General features: G+C 45.3%; 1 protein-coding gene across 2 annotated transcripts in view; it reads left to right on the top strand.

Annotated features, from left to right (window-relative positions):
- Window positions 1-2,127: 2,127 nt before the first annotated feature.
- The window catches only part of FAM53A (family with sequence similarity 53 member A), a 61,033-nt gene continuing 52,169 nt past the window's right edge, over window positions 2,128-10,991 (top strand). The window contains exon 1 of one of the 2 annotated variants that reach the window (XM_069977278.1): window positions 2,128-2,146. The gene's annotated coding sequence lies outside the window, so the exon portion shown is untranslated. Of the gene's footprint in view, window positions 2,147-10,919 lie in introns of those variants that run through there. The other variant, XM_069977276.1, reaches the window with a different exon arrangement.

Below are 10,991 nucleotides of genomic sequence, written 5' to 3'. Positions count from 1 at the left end.
CCCTGTATATAGCCCCCCTTATGTTGTCCTCCCCCTGTATACAGACCCCCTTATGTTGTCCTCCCCCTGTATACAGCCCCCGTTATGTTGTCCTCCCCCTGTATACAGCCCCCCTTATGTTGTCCTTCCCTGTATATAGCCCCCCTTATGTTGTCCTCCCCCTGTATACAGCCCCCCTTATGTTGTCCCCCCTGTATACAGCCCCCCTTATGTTGTCCCCCCCTTATGTTGTCCCCCCCTGTAAATAGCCCCCCTTATGTTGTCCTCCCCCTGTATACAGCCCCCCTTATGTTGTCCCCCCTGTATACAGCCCCCCTTATGTTGTCCCCCCCTGTATATAGCCCCCCTTATGTTGTCCCCCCTGTATACAGCCCCCCTTATGTTGTCCCCCCCTGTATATAGCCCCCCTTATGTTGTCCTCCCCCTGTATACAGCCCCCCTTATGTTGTCCCCCCTGTATACAGCCCCCCTTATGTTGTCCCCCCCTGTATATAGCCCCCCTTATGTTGTCCCCCCTGTATACAGCCCCCCTTATGTTGTCCCCCCCTGTATATAGCCCCCCTTATGTTGTCCTCCCCTGTATACAGCCCCCCTATGTTGTCCTCCCCTGTATACAGCCCCCCCCCTTATCTTGCCCCCTCTGATAAAAAATAAAAAAAAACCACAAGACAACTCACCTAACCACACGCTCCCCCGTCGGTCGCCGGTGTCCTCTTCTCTGACAGCAGCTCCGATGTGAAGTCCCGCCGGCGCCATCACTGACCTCAGTGTGCGCCGCGGTGGCTGGGACTTCCGGTTCATGCAGCGCATACCGGAAGTCCCAGCCACCGCGGCGCACACTGAGGTCAGTGATGGCGCCGGCGGGACTTCACATCGGAGCTTGCGTAACTCTTGTGATCGCAAGCAAATCTCTGCTTGCGGTCACAAGAGTGATTGACAGGGCGGGAAGCCGTAGGCTTCCCGCCCTGTCAATCACAACACTGCTTACATTTAACTGGAAGCGATTGTTGCGATCGCTTCCAGTTAAAAAGGGAGGTGCGGCCCCCGGCCCCCCTAGGAGCAGGGGGCCCACTCCAGCTCGGGGCCCACCGGGGGTTTCCCCGGCCCCCCGGTGGCCCAGTCCGAGCCTGGACCCCCTACTTCCCATTTGTTATTTATAGTACCAGGGTGTTCTTATGTGTTAGATCTTTGGGGGCATATGCATATATGTTCTTATGTGTTAGATGCATATGTATAAAGTGGTGCCTTGGATTATGAGCATAATACGTTTCGGGGCTGCGCTTGTAATCCAAATCCACTCTTAAACCAAAGCAAATTTTTCCATAATAAATCATAGAAATGCAGACAATTGGTTCCACACCCAAAAAAAAAGATTTATTATTCTGAATAACATGTAAAACAGATGAGACAAACATTCAGAAACAGCAGAATATGTGATATTATAAGTTACTGTACAGTAATGTAGAGGATGGGAAACACAAGGGCTGACAGAGACTGCAGGGAGCATGGAGGAATGAGCAGGGCAGATGTGGGCACATACATGCAGCACTCTCTGTCCGGGGAGAGAGGGGTTACAGCTATGGAGAGATTACCCCCACAGTCCTGTCCCCTGATGCAAGCCCCAGCCTGAAGTGGATCTGCTATGATTTGGAAGGTAAGGGAAACTTCCTGGGTCAGAATACAGTGCTGTAGACCCCGCTATGCAGACCATGCCCCTCCATCACTCGCCCTCCCACCCAGTACAGGGAGCTCTTAAACCAAAGCAATGCTCTTAAACCAAGTCACAATTTTGAAAAACTGTGAGCTCTTAAACCAAAACACTCTTAAACCAAGTTACTCTTAAACCAAGGTACCACTGTATACATATTGCTGCGAATACACACTATATCTCTGTACATTTTCATTATATCCACATATACATCAGTTAGGCCATTGCTTTTAAAGCAGAGCAGTGGTCGGTAGCCCAGACAACAAGCTATCAACAATGAGATTGAAAGAGCAGCATATCCAGAGATGTTTGTTAAATATGTTATATTAGTTGAGCTACCCCTTTAACTTTCTATGCACTCTCCTACAGGGAAGGCTGTTAATCACTGATTAGGACCTCCCACTGGACTCCTGAGCACTGAAGCAGCAGACGCATAAGGTAATGCATTACTATATATATATATATATATATATATATATATATATATATATATAAGCTGGGCTCATCCTGCAGTATAACCTGATGTCTGCTAATCACACTGCATTGCCAACATGGCAGGTTCCCTTTAAGGCACTAGGGCTCCGGTATGAATATTCCCTCTCTACCCCCTATAGCCAGCAGCCTTGCAGTGGTATGTAGCATTAGATCAGCCTCTGGATGTAAACAAGAATGTCTCCAGTCAATGACGGCAGGGGGTAAGATTGACTATGGCGAGGACTAAAAATACAAAGTCTACTAGAAAGTGGCACAAACAACTGTTTTACTATATGAGTCAGCTCTCTGTATGTGACTGTGCAGAAGCTGGAGGCCCGGACTGCACCGCATTGTAGCAACCATTGAAAACAACACAACAGTGTCCCAGGAAGCTGTGGTAATGCCACGCTTCTAGTCACCCTAGCCTTAGTCAGTGCTGCTTGCCCTTATTTTTCACAATGGTTATATGACTGTGAATGAGCAGAACTGAGGTATAGCAGAGCCGTGATTGCAACGGCACGATATACATACTTGTATAACATATTATTGCTGTTTGTATTGGATGGGATTTAGACACACGTGACAATCACTCGTATTGGCAAGCGCTCCTAAATAATCAATTCTGATACCATGATGTAAGAAAACTCAATGAGAACAATACCTGAGGGGCGAATACTCTTACACCCTATAATTATTAATGAAATATGGCCCCTTTCCCTCTTGCTGACATTCATACAATTCTTTTTCAATTAGATAAGGTATTGGCGTATAGAGGTGTTTTCTATAGGATGCAAAGTCGTCAAGGGCTAAAAACTAGAGCTATATGACTTTGACAGGAATTAAAGGGGAACTCCAGAGAAAAAAAGATGTCATAAAGTTAAAAAAAAATTGTAAATGACTTCTATTTAAAAATCTCAAGCCTTCCAGTACTTAGCTGCTGTATGTTCTGCAGGAGGTGGTGTGTTCTTTCCAGTCTGACACAGTGCTCTCTGCTGCCACCTTTGTCCATGTCAGGAACTGTCCAGAGCTGGAGAGGTTTTCTATAGGGATTTGCTACTGCTCTGGACAGTTCCTTACAGGGACAGAGGTGGCAGCAGAGAGCACGGTGTCATAATGGAAAGAATACACCACTTCCTGCTGGACATACAGCAGCTGATAGTACTGGAAGACTGGAGATTTTTAAATTGAAGTCATTTACAAATTGGTATAATTTTATGACATAATTTAAGATAAAATATATGTTTTTTTTTCCCTCCAGAGTACTCCTTTAATAAAGAATTGTGATCTTACAATTGCGAAATATGATGTCACATTGCCCCAGTGCAACATGAAGATGTAATATATTTAGAGATTAGGGTTTGTAGGTACTGGTGCTGCTTCTCTCTAGGAAGAGCAAGGGATCCAGTTGAAATCCAGCATGTCTGACTTGTTTTACCTGTCAAAGGAGATAGTCGAGCTCCCCCAGTGCAATTATTGGAGGGTACGCCAGCATTCATTTAAAGGGATTCTTGTATTATAGTCCGGCGAAAATTTTTATTAAAGTATTGTATTGCCCCCCAAAAGTTATACAAATTACCAATATACACTTATTACGGGAAATGCTTATAAAGTGCTTTTTCCCTGCACTTACTACTGCATCAAGGCTTCACTTCCTGGATAACCTAGTGATGTCACGACCCGACTCCCAGAGCTGTGCAAGCTGTGGCTGCTGGAGAGGATGATGGCAGGGGGACACTGAGGGACACAGGGCACTGGAGGGACACTGAGCATCCCTCTGCCATCATCCTCTCCAGCAGCCACAGGCCGCACAGCTCTGGGAGTCGTGACATCACCATTTTATCCAGGAAGTGAAGCCTTGATACATTAGTAAGTGCAGGGAAAAAAGCACTTTATAAGCATTTCCCATAATAAGTATATATTGGGGATTTGTATAACTTTTGGGAGGCAATAAAATACTTTAATAAAACTTTTCGCCAGACTTCTCCTTTAACATAGCCTACACCAATCTCTTGAATGAGCAGATTGTCCTGAGCTTAACGATATCTTCGATTATCAAATGGGTTGCTCTGTTTTGGAGATACGGCCAAAAACATTATATGCAAATTAGCTTTCTTGGTACACTTTTTGCTGTCCCAGCACCACCAGGGCACTGTTGTCCCCACCTGCCAATGACACTGCTTCATCAGTATACATGATGATTCAGGCTGGGTTCAATGTCACAGTTTAATCAGCATTAGTGTTAATGAAGGGGTGTTATCATCGGGGTAGGGAAAGTGGTGCACCTGTGGGCCTTTGGACTGCTACCAGTGTACCAAACGTATAAAGTTTTCAGCCCATATTCTTGGAACGGTGCAACCGATTTGAAAACTGAGGACATTGTTGAGCTCAGCATCACAGTCCCGATTTGCCAATAAAAAGACTATAGTATGGGCTACGTTAATGTTAGATTACCTTTAATGCATATGGCTGGCTTTCATTCATTCATTCATCAGGCCTGCTGGTCTCCTGAACAGGAAATCTCTTTCCCATTGACTTTAAACATGTTGTACTACCAGGAATTAATCTATAAGTGTCATGATTCTCCGGCCTACAGCTAAGGGCCCTATTCCACTGGACGATTATCGTTTGCATATCATTAACGATTAACGATCGCAAACGACCACTATTGCGAAAGACCTGAAAACGTTCACTCATTTCCATTGAACGATAATCGTTACTTATGATCGTAATTGCGATCGTTTTTTCTTCGCTATTTATTCGCTATTGCATTCGTATCTATTGCGAACGACCGAACGATGTCTTATTCAACGCGAACGATTTGCGAACGAGCAACGATAAAAATAGGTCCAGGTCTTATAAAGCGATCAACGATTTCTCGTTCGGTCGTTAATCGTTAACTGCATTTCAACCGAACGATTATCGTTTAGATTCGAACGATTTAACGATAATCTGAACGATAATCGTCCAGTGGAATAGGGCCCTTAGACTAACCGGAAAGTCAAGGAAGAAAGTAATTAATATATTACAGTCATTATAGAGATGGTGGTGGTGCTGATGGCTTAATAGGAGTGTGAACAGATCCTGATGTCGCCAAGCTGTAAATTCCAGCAGATTGTGACTTCCTGGTCAGAGCCTTGTAAACAGGAATGAGATGTGACTATGGGAACCGAGAAGAAAATCAGACAATGGTGTCGTTATAGGGGATGGTATGGAAGCCTATTGACATGGTGCCCATCGACCACATGTGTCCCATTAGGATATGTTCACACTGAGTAATATAGGCGGAGAGCTCCACAGCGGAATCCCGCTTGCCTTCTCCCATAGAGACACTGTGTGACACTGAGGCAGGCGGGATTCCGCGGCGGAGCTCTCTGCCTATATTACTCAGTGTGAACAGACCCTTAGTGCACACTACGAAATTTGCGAGGAATTAAAGAGGAAAGTTTTCTGCTTGAAATTCCTCACCTATTCAGCTCTGGCAGAACTGGAGCAGAATTTGAGCATAATACAAGCGGAATTGAAGTAGAATTCAACCCCCAAAGATTTCTATAGGATTCTTCTGGCAGGATGGAATTTCTGGACTGAAAATTCCGACGTGTGCACTAATGCATGGAAAGCCAATAGAAACCTATGGGAGCCAAGAATGCTCATTTTTAACAGACGGAATTCCGAGCGGATTCCACATGCATTTTTATCGAAATTCTGTGAGAATTACTTAGTGTGAACATACCTTTACAAAGGAAGATGTGTGGTCAGTATTGATTTTTGATGGGCTAATTTGTTTGTTCATTGGCTGATCGCTATGAGACAGGGTGACATCATCATTTTCAGCCAATAATCTGCCTGTATAATAGGGCCCTTACAGTGGTTGCCACCTAGGCCTTCAGCCTATAGAATCCATACAAGTCAAAAATGACCCAATGCTTCCCATACACTTCAGACAACAATTGACTGTATACTGTATACTCCTCTATATACATGCATGCTCAGCTGTGCTCGGTGTACATGCTTATTTCAATGAATAGAGGGAAATAAGTGGCTTCATCCATCCCGAAAATAAATCTGGCTACACATATTAGATCATTGTGCAGATTTTGGCCAACAATCTAAGGTGTATGGGGCCCTCCTGAAGGCAGATGTATCGAGATCTCCACTTCCTGATCCTTTTGTTCTCAGGGAAATAAACAGTTGCTAGAAGAAAGAGGTCGTGGGCACAGATAAAACTTTTGCAATGAAGCCCAGAGGCCTCAAACATCCCCTCTAAAAAGTTTAGCTGAGGGATAAGAGAAGGGAAGAGCCTATGAAATTCCAATGAGACCCCCAGGGGCAGACAGCAGCACTATAGTCAGAGTATTGTCCTCCTCCACCTACACCCACATGAGGTAATTGTGTTTCTACCTGCTCCCTTCCCATTGTAGTATACTTTGGACGCTGCCAGGCATTCTTCATCAGACAGTGTCATGCACGGGGAGAAGTTCGACAAGTTTCATCAACATTTAAATGGCTTCCTTAAACAAATGCAACTCTGCCTACAGCAAACACCTGGTTCCTTTGTTTCTCTGGAACAAAACATAAACCTAACTTTATGCAGGAAGCTGCCAACGGGTTCCCTTAAAGCCCCACTACTCCACCATGCCCCAAACAACAGCAGCGTACATTACTAGGGGGCATCTATTACTATCATGGAGTGGTAATGAGTTATGGCAGATGGGGGGCTGCAGTGGTCTGCGTGGATAGATAATAGATAAGTATTGATAATTATACTGTATACATGATATATACCATAGATGTAGTACTCTGTGACTTCTATGGGCTCTAACCATCTGGAGAGGGTACAAGGTTCCTCCGCTGTGTATGTGTTAGACAGACGAGTAATGTCATCAAACACAGGACTTCTGGGGTCTATAGGGTCTCCTTTTTTCCAGATTGGGACATTGTTTTTTAAAATGTTATCCTATGTAATACAGTCATATAGTGCCAAGACAATACTGCCACAATACCACCATTTAGTACCAAACAATATACAACCTACACAATACTACCACAATACAATATACAACCTACACAATACTACCACAATACCACCATTTAGTACCAAACCATATACAACCTACACAATACTACCACAATACCACCAGTTAATACCAAACAATATACAACCTACACAATACTACCACAATACAATATACAACCTACACAATACTACCACAATACCACCATTTAGTACCAAACAATATACAACCTACACAATACTACCACAATACAATATACAACCTACACAATACTACCACAATACCACCATTTAGTACCAAACCATATACAACCTACACAATACTACCACAATACCACCAGTTAATACCAAACAATATACAACCTACACAATACTGCCACAATACCAACAGTTAGTACCAAACCATATACAACCTACACAATACTACCACAATACAATATACAACCTACACAATACTACCACAATACCACCATTTAGTACCAAACAATATACAACCTACACAATACTATCATTTAGTGCCAAACCACATACAGTCCACATAATACTGCCATAGTACCACCACTTAGTGCCAAACAATATACCACCCACATAATATGGTACAGCTCTCTTGGTGGTATGGTAGACTATAGACTGGTGTCTCCTCCATGACATTGTGCTCCACTACTACTACTACTACTTTAGCCCTCTTGATACTGACATCATGTAAGATTTGCCTGGATTTTGGCCCAAACAACAGCAGCCAGTGTACATTACTAGGGGGGCATCTATTACTATCATGGAGTGGTAATGAGTTATGGCAGATGGGGGGCTGCAGTGGTCTGCATGGCTCTTCACATAAGGAAGGAAATTTACTGGGTGCAAATGGTCTCCGATGTCCAAACTACAAAACCTGCAATAGCGACTGGGATTAAACAACTAATATATTGTAGATAAAATAGAGCAGCCTATAGTGCAGCAGTAGAGTAGTATAGAGCAGCCTGTAGTGTAGCAGTGTAGTAGTATAGAGCAGCCTGTAGTGTAGCAGTGTAGCAGTGTAGTAGTATAGAGCAGCCTGTAGTGCAGCAGTGTAGTAGTATAAAGCAGCCTGTAGTGCAGCAGTGTAGTAGTATAGAGCAGCCTGTAGTGCAGCAGTGTAGTAGTATAGAGCAGCCTGTAGTGTAGCAGTGTAGTAGTATAGAGCAGCCTGTAGTGTAGCAGTGTAGCAGTGTAGAGCAGCCTGTAGTGTAGCAGTGTAGTAGTATAAAGCAGCCTGTAGTGTAGCAGTGTAGTAGTATAGAGCAGTCTGTAGTGCAGCAGTGTAGTAGTATAGAGCAGCCTGTAGTGTAGAAGTGTAGTACTGTGGAGCAGCCTGTAGTGTAGTACTGTGGAGCAGCCTGTAGTGTAGCAGTGTAGTACTGTGGAGCAGCCTGTAGTGTAGTGTAGTGTAGTACTGTGGAGCAGCCTGTAGTGTAGCAGTGTAGTACTGTGGAGCAGCCTGTAGTGCAGTGTAGTGTAGTACTGTGGAGCAGCCTGTAGTGCAGCAGTGTAGTACTGTGGAGCAGCCTGTAGTGTAGTGCAGTATAGTACTGTGGAGCAGCCTGTAGTGTAGCAGTGTAGTACTGTGGAGCAGCCTGTAGTGCAGCAGTGTAGTACTGTGGAGCAGCCTGTAGTGTATTGTAGTGTAGTACTGTGGAGCAGCCTGTAGTGTAGCAGTGTAGTACTGTGGAGCAGCCTGTAGTGCAGTGTAGTGTAGTACTGTGGAGCAGCCTGTAGTGCAGCAGTGTAGTACTGTGGAGCAGCCTGTAGTGTAGTGCAGTATAGTACTGTGGAGCAGCCTGTAGTGTAGCAGTGTAGTACTGTGGAGCAGCCTGTAGTGCAGCAGTGTAGTACTGTGGAGCAGCCTGTAGTGTAGTGTAGTACTGTGGAGCAGCCTGTAGTGTAGTGTAGTGTAGTGTAGTACTGTGGAACAGCCTGTAGTGTAGTGTAGTGTAGTACTGTGGAGCAGCCTGTAGTGTAGTGCAGTATAGTACTGTGGAGCAGCCTGTAGTGTAGCAGTGTAGTACTGTGGAGCAGCCTGTAGTGCAGCAGTGTAGTACTGTGGAGCAGCCTGTAGTGTAGTGTAGTACTGTGGAGCAGCCTGTAGTGTAGCAGTGTAGTACTGTGGAGCAGCCTGTAGTGTAGCAGTGTAGTACTGTGGAGCAGCCTGTAGTGTAGCAGTGTAGTACTGTGGAGCAGCCTGTAGTGCAGTGTAGTGTAGTACTGTGGAGCAGCCTGTAGTGCAGCAGTGTAGTACTGTGGGGCAGTCTGTAGTGTAGTGCAGTGTAGTACTGTGGAGCAGCCTGTAGTGTAGTGTAGTGCAGTACTGTGGAGCAGCCTGTAGTGTAGCAGTGCAGTACTGTGGAGCAGCCTGTAGTGTAGTACTGTGGAGCAGCCTGTAGTGTAGCAGTGCAGTACTGTGGAGCAGCCTGTAGTGTAGTACTGTGGAGCAGCCTGTAGTGTAGCAGTATAGTGTAGTGTAGTGTAGTGTAGTACTGTGGAGCAGCCTGTAGTGTAGCAGTATAGTGTAGTACTGTGGAGCAGCCTGTAGTGCAGCAGTATAGTGTAGTACTGTGGAGCAGCCTGTAGTGTAGTGTAGTACTGTGGAGCAGCCTGTAGTGCAGCAGTGTAGTACTGTGGAGCAGCCTGTAGTGTAGCAGTGTAGTACTGTGGAGCAGCCTGTAGTGTAGTGTAGTACTGTGGAGCAGCCTGTAGTGCAGCAGTGTAGTACTGTGGAGCAGCCTGTAGTGTAGCAGTGTAATACTGTGGAGCAGCCTGTAGTGTAGTGTAGTACTGTGGAGCAGCCTGTAGTGTAGCAGTATAGTGTAGTGTAGTGTAGTGTAGTACTGTGGAGCAGCCTGTAGTGTAGCAGTATAGTGTAGTACTGTGGAGCAGCCTGTAGTGCAGCAGTATAGTGTAGTACTGTGGAGCAGCCTGTAGTGTAGTGTAGTGTAGTACTGTGGAGCAGCCTGTAGTGCAGCAGTGTAGTACTGTGGAGCAGCCTGTAGTGTAGCAGTGCAGTACTGTGGAGCAGCCTGTAGTGTAGTGTAGTACTGTGGAGCAGCCTGTAGTGTAGCAGTGTAGTACTGTGGAGCAGCCTGTAGTGCAGCAGTGTAGTACTGTGGAGCAGCCTGTAGTGTAGCAGTGCAGTACTGTGGAGCAGCCTGTAGTGTAGCAGTATAGTGTAGTGTAGTGTAGTACTGTGGAGCAGCCTGTAGTGTAGCAGTATAGTGTAGTACTGTGGAGCAGCCTGTAGTGTAGCAGTGTAGTACTGTGGAGCAGCCTGTAGTGTAGCAGTGTAGAACTGTGGAGCAGCCTGTAGTGTAGCAGTGTAGTACTGTGGAGCAGCCTGTAGTGCAGCAGTTAAGCACCGCCCACACCAGACACTCAGCTACTCCCAAGTTCCCACGAGGTTCTTTGTTTATAATCTGCAAACTGGAATCTACTATCTCCCTCCTTATGGGGGTGTCTAACTGCTTTCCTACTTACAGTAACACGACTATCCATCCACTACACATATGTTTCTACACTCACTATCCTACACACAATGTCTCATAGTAGTTTTCTATAGTAAGAAGCTGATATTCTCTTATAGAATCCTCGTCGTTGTCACATATGTCAGACGGCCTCCCCTACTTGTGCTTCCGCCATGGTATCGCCCGAAGTTTTATAAGCTCCTTCCCTCCAGCCCAGCTGCTGAGAAGTCCACAGACATCAGGGAAGGCAGAGGTGTGGAGACAACAGGGGGAAACGAGCAAAACTTTATTTTTTTATATTTTCTAA

This window comes from Dendropsophus ebraccatus, chromosome 7, assembly GCF_027789765.1.
Source record: "Dendropsophus ebraccatus isolate aDenEbr1 chromosome 7, aDenEbr1.pat, whole genome shotgun sequence".
NCBI classification, from domain to species: Eukaryota; Metazoa; Chordata; class Amphibia; order Anura; family Hylidae; genus Dendropsophus; species Dendropsophus ebraccatus.
This window is presented reverse-complemented; position numbering and strand designations above follow the sequence as displayed.